Genomic DNA, 6,627 nt, shown 5'->3' on the forward strand with positions numbered 1-6,627 from the left:
CCCTCAGGGGACGTAGCATTATGTAATTTTAGTGACAGCACAATTGTCATTCAGCTAGAAAGAAGGATATTGTGATCTCAATGGAAAAGAAAAGCGATACTGCCATCTGTAAGCTTATAGCCCTTTTTCTTTGGTAATTTGTACCTCTCATGAAGGGTTAGGAGTGGAAATTACTACAAGCTGTTGAATAAAATGACATCATTTTGCCACCCACAAAATGTTACGAGTTTGACAGCCTAGAAAATGGCACAGCAGTAAGGAAAGAGCAATCTCATGGCAAGTGAGCGCTCTTCTTTCTGGAGGAAACGTATGCTCATTGTGTCGGCCGACCACTATCTCTGTGGGACTCTGACCACCGTGGCCACAAACCCCGGTTTCAATAGTTGCTCTCTCCACTGACTGCAGGAAAGGAATATATAATTGCTGGAAATGCTACTCACTCCATGGTCCTCCAATTCTTACGGTTCAGTCAAATGAAACAGAATTTTGCTTTCAGGCAATTTACTCTCAATTGTAAGTCACTATGCTGCAAAATTAATAAACAGGGAAATTCAGTTATGCAATTAGAAGTTGTTAGGAAGAATAGGATAACATAGATTGAAGATTTCATGGATCATAAAGAAAGAATTTCCTGTCTATTAATTCTGCAGCTGCTTTAATGTGTTCCTCTTAATGATGGAATACTGGAGGCTATTTTTTTCCATGGTTGAATTCTCTTCCATTACACTGCACACACCCTCTTAAGTAACCTGCAGCTGCTTTTATCTGCCAGTACAAATGCTGGTCCATTGTGATACTTGACACATTACAGAGCCCCTGTGATTTCTCCACATACCCTAAAAAAACCCAACCTGAAGCTCAAGAAACAGGGGCTGCAGGCATGAGCAGAATTTTAAAGTGTCCTGAAATATCCAGAAGGTGAATGAAGATTAGGAAAGAAGAAACCTAAAAACACTTGTGCAGACAGAGTTACTCACTCATAGTTTCTGGCCAACTCCACATGCTGTATAGCAAGAAAACTGTTTTTAATTATTTTTTAATCAGCACTTCCTCCCTGATCTGCCCTGTACCCTTCTGGTGGCTCATAACCAGCATACTCCAATATCCACCCAAAGAAAAGCTGGACTCTGATGTTGCTTTTTCAAAGCCAGCTGCAATTTAGGGGACCAATAAGAGCAATTTTTTTCCCTTCGTTTTTCTCTTCTGAACTGCAACACCACCCCTCTCTAGAAAAGAAGACCCGAAACTATGGAGGACTGTAATTCTAACTGACAGGGCTGCCATTACTTAATGTTTGTTTTATACTTTCAGTATGTCACATAATCCAATTTGGATGTTTTGGAGCACTAATGAACTTCTTTTCCCTGTAACAGCTGATGTCAAATGCAGTATTTACGGTTTCACAGAAGCAAAGAGGAATGGAGAGAGATTCAAGAATAAAGCAAATAGCCAACCTTTTAAATGGGAGTTAGCTGATTAGGATTTAAACACAAATGCCTTCCTTATGTGCACTTCACTCCCTTCAGACTTGGCTTTTCTGTCCCTACAATCTACAATTTTGCATTTCTGGTACAAGGGCTTTTTTCTTTCTAGCTCTCACCAAGCCAACAGCTTCTTTCTTTATTTTTAGCTCTTCATCTTACTGCTTTGTATTACACCTTTATACCCATACTTCTCAGTATTTCCCTTCCTTTGCTATGGAAGCGTATTAATTGAGAAATTGCTGTATTATACTGTCTATTCTATGGATTATAACATTAATTCCCTAGATATCATGTGATAAATGAAAGAAATATAAAAAACATGTTAAATACTCATTGTGTTTCTTTCTAAATCAGGCTAACATTCAACCCCCTTTCTATTTCACACACATGACAAACGCATCCAAGACACAGAGAAAAATAACCTGCTGGTCATGGTTCCCTTAGGTTCACAAGAGGAATAGGTCTGCAGACAGGACTTTACTGCACACCACCAGAGGAACAGCACAGCACTGGTAGGAAGAAAGTTTGGCGACAGTTAAGGCAAACAATTTGTAAAATAGTTAAGGTGGGAGCAGCAGGGTAAGACAAGAAGAAAGGTAACCAGGCATGGTCTGCAGCAGAGCACAAGAATTTGTGAGAGGAAGAGAAGAAACATCCAAGGTAGAAAGGCATGAAGACATGCGTGTGGTTTGGGGGAGCCAGGGTGTCTATCCATACAGACAAAGGGAGAAGCAATCTAAAAGAAGGTACCTGAGTCCAGCAACCTGTGTGTGCCCGCTGCAGGACCTAGGATATATTGCAGGAGAGATGGCGCCTGGCCAGGTCTGTTGTTCTTGATCTGTCAGCTGACTGGAGGCCAAGTGTTCACCCACATAACTTAAGAGCATGAGAGCAGCTGTAAATTACCCTGGCCGGGAGACCCCACCTGAGTCTGCTGCGTGAATCAGGGACCGCAGGACACACCGCACTCCACGCTGCAAAATGTTACTCACTGGGAGCAACCAGTCTGCAGTGAGAGGAGCTCTCAGAAGGGGCTGCCAATACTTACACCGTTTGTTGATAGTTATACTCATGAATAAGGCAAAGGTCGTCAGAGTGGCAAATATTTTAGAGGATGCTAATTCCTTGGTAAGCTGGACATTTTATCAAAGTCAAATATAAAGTCATGCACTTTAAAACAAGGGATCATGCCATAACCTAGAGAGTAAAGAACGGTGTTCAGGAGGCAAGAGCTTCACGAAGTGCTCAGGAAGCATTTGGCTATACGGTGACGAGGCCAAAGACAGAACATGGTCAGACATTTCCCTAGAAACCAAGGAGAGGGAAGGAACACCACTCGTGGACAAAGAAGGCAGTAAAAGAGAGAGGAAACGGGAAATAATAATGTCACAAACCCCAAGAAAAGACAAATCTTCAAACAAGATGAAGTCATCAAGGATGCCAAAGCTAGCAGAGAAGCATGCCATCATTCCCCTGAAGACAGACAGTTGTCTAGGAACTGTTTGGAAATGGGCATAACCGTATTTCTGAAGTGAGACAAAAAATGAGAGGACTGCAGATAACAGTGATTAAATATTACTAATTTTGCTAGACAATGATTTAGCCAAATTAGCTTTTTCTAGCTCACCCTGAGTGATCTGTTTAACTCCTGCTTGGTGGAGAAAGAAATCAAAACATCATGCGTGTTAAGCACTGTGTTCAACAAATTTATTACCACTAGCCCTTCATGAGATAAGAAGAGGGGCTGTGGTAGGATCTTTGGAGTTTGTTTTGGATGCCTGTAGCCAACGTAGTTTCATCAGCTTTTCTGTCATTCTCCTTATGTATCCAAATGGTTCCCAAGCAGAGACTTCTGTTTTAGTAGTGGTAACTGTGTCCTTGCCATTTCGGTTTGCTCTACACTGCTTTAGCTATCAGAGATTTTGGAATCATCATTCTCAACTAGAAAAGTTGCTCTTTTTGTAGACAGAATGTAATCTTATCTCCTGAAACATGAGTGTGTTTCTAGTGCATTTAGCATGCTAGAAAAGTATTAGGTACCTATATTTTTGATCTAATCGTTGGGTAAATACGACCAAATCAGTGACTGTAGCTTTAGGCATTCAGCCAGGGAGAAATTAATTTTCCGTGCTGATGTTCTCAATGAAAAGCTCAGGTACCTCAAACAGTTTAACAAAACTAAACATGCTAGTTTTTCTGTGAAGGCTCAGTCTATGTGATAAAAAACAAACCCTTCCTTGATTGCCATCTTGCCAAGATATATAGACCGTATGTGTGCCTGCTACTAGAAAGTATTAAATCCAATATTTTTCCTTGGTATGAGCTCGAACACAATTTGTTAAAGCTCTGCACGTAGAAAATTAAAAATCTTATAATGAGGCAGTTATAGTTCAATACATTTTGAACAACTTACTTACATTTTGTAGAAACTCTTAAGCAGCCAACCACACAAGGGCAGCTACTCTAGAATTGCATAGTTATCTTCTTTTCCTCTTCCCAGATGGATCTGTGGCAATGAATTCTTCCTCAAGAGAGATGAGAAATATTCTGAAAATGAAGGAAAGACAATCAGTTTTCTGGGCATAACACTGGAGTTGTTGCTGAGGCATATAGACTCCAGTGGCATTCTGCAGGAAAACAGCAGTAGCTTGAGAAGAGGCTGGAGCAGAGGCAGTCACTGATGGCTCAGAACATCGTACCACCAACCTTTGAACAGTTTAATCTATTTTATTCCTCCATCTCATGCAGAAGAACGTGTCATTTGATCATGAAACAGGGAGGTACCAAGGGTAGCCTGGGAACATTCAGTGAGTGGCATAACCCACCAAAATTCCTTTTTCTGTCAAGCCCAGTCTTAACTGAAAACCCTTCACCAGGGGCTACTGTCAGTTTCTCATGCTCTGTTGGGGGTCATAAGATTCCTTTTAAAGACAGTCAGTCACCAGCAAACACCTCTCTGAAGCTTCATTCTCTACAAAACTTCCAGGTAAATAAAGTGCCTTTTATTCCACGTATTCTACTACTCATCTTCCTGCTTGAGAAGGGGAAGGGGGAGAATCTTACTCTGTTTTTACAATATTAAAATTGTATTTATCCTCACATATTGCTTACTGAACTTGTATTATTTATACTGATCGATGATTTCATGTACTCAAAACCGGCAACTGGCGCAGGGTGTGACTTTCTCTTACACTAAAGAACTCTCAACCTCTGCAAACAACAGAAACTGAGCCATAACTACTTGCTTTTCATGTGTACAAAGCACTACGTGGAGTCTGTGATGGCAAGCAGATCCTATCGCTAAATCAATAATACAACGTAAGCATTTAACAGTCGTTCTCACTGGCAGAGGGCACATGAGGCAGCGTAAACCAGGCATGCATCTCACCCTCTAGAAAAAAAGGAAAGCACCTTTTCTCACACATCAGCAAGATGCCCTGCAAAGTGGATGTACTTTTTATCCAAATTACAATGTTATCTTCAAGAAATATGAAATCCTTTGGGAAGACTGACTCAGCTTTGAAACAGTATCTTGGAGTTTTACACTGCCCTCCACCAACATTAGGACAACAACAGGCAAGGGCTAAGCATGTTTTGGATGACAGGAGCAGGAGAGAGAGGAAAGCCAGGGTTAAGACGCAGAACGTGTTCGCTCAACATTTAGTCAGTGTGACACTTAGTTCAGATATAATGAATCCATTCTGCATATATTTTATTCCAATTCTAGTGTAAATTTGAAATAGCTCAAGCAAAGAACAGAACTGGGTCTCCTGCCTACAGAGTACCCATGCTTTAATGTATTGCGGGGAAAACAACTGGGAAGAAGTGATAAACATTCACCATTCAGGCTTATGTGTCAAGGAATATTTCTACTTAAAGACCCATGTGACAGCCTGTCTTTGCTTGGAAACATATACCTGGTTCTAGGACCTGCAGAAGTTTTCAGCAAAAAAGGAATCTCAGACTTTGAATTAACCACATTAAAATGAAATGGCATAAAACAATTGATGAAACTACCTTTTTCCTCCATGTGTGAATGCGATGGATCTGAATGAAGGCTGCCTGAAAAAACTGTTTTGACCATAATATCAGCAGGTTGGTGTAAGTACCAGAAGAACAGAAAGACATTTTGGCTGTACCTCAGGGAATGCACAAGCCATTCATCCCACGTGTTTACAGGCTCTAGATCCTGTTTGATGCACAGCAGATCCTCCTTGAGCAGGCAGCACTTGTGACAAGGGCGCTTGTTTCATCTGCTGAGATGTGGTCCCGGCTACGGTTTCTTTCTTTGTTATCTCAAAGTGGAGGCAATATAGGGTTCTCTAGATAAGGCTGTGTACATAGAGCGTGTTTAGAAATGGAAGTTATTTTTTAATGGGAGATCCTGCTTTTAAAGTGGATCTTTTATTGTCAGCATATGACTGACAGGCAGCTGACGTGAGCCTCCAGCACTCTCGGTGGACAGGCACTGCCTGCATGAGCCTTCCTCATTCATCATTGGCAGAAGTATCCAAACTGAAGCCTCCAGTGCTACCTGGTTTGGAGAGGCACAATAAACTCAAAACTTTTCTGGTGAGTCACTGTACAGTGACAAGTCTGTACTTTTTCTTCACTGAAAAGAAATTTATACTCGATCCACGAGTGATGTGAGGATTATTTTTGAATGCTTGCAAATTACTTTGGAAAAAGGAAATCATAAATAGTAAATGTGGTCTGCTGAGCATTCCAGCTAGCAAATACAGGAACAACTTCTAGCATATGATTAACTTTTGCTTTATTCTTCCTTTAAGTTTGTTGTTTCCTGTTCCTTATAACACGTTCACTCAAACTATGGTGAGGTTACAGCTGTCACACATCCCTACTGTGGACATCCCTACTGTTCAGGGAAAGAGCAAAACATGGATTTTAAAAAATATAATTATGAGAAATCATGCTGAAAAATAAGCTTTGTAATATCTGTTATTACTATTAACATCTGTCATCACAGTGAGATCTGGCTTGGGACCTCTGTTTGCTGATAAAGTTCAGATACCAGAAGAAGGAAGTGCAGTTCCTTGATGCAGCTCCATAAGTCAACACATGTCATTGGCTTTATTACAGTGAGTCACTCTTTCAAGCCTTCACATGCTCAACATCTGATGGT

This window comes from Gymnogyps californianus, chromosome 2, assembly GCF_018139145.2.
Source record: "Gymnogyps californianus isolate 813 chromosome 2, ASM1813914v2, whole genome shotgun sequence".
In the NCBI taxonomy this organism is placed as follows: domain Eukaryota; kingdom Metazoa; phylum Chordata; class Aves; order Accipitriformes; family Cathartidae; genus Gymnogyps; species Gymnogyps californianus.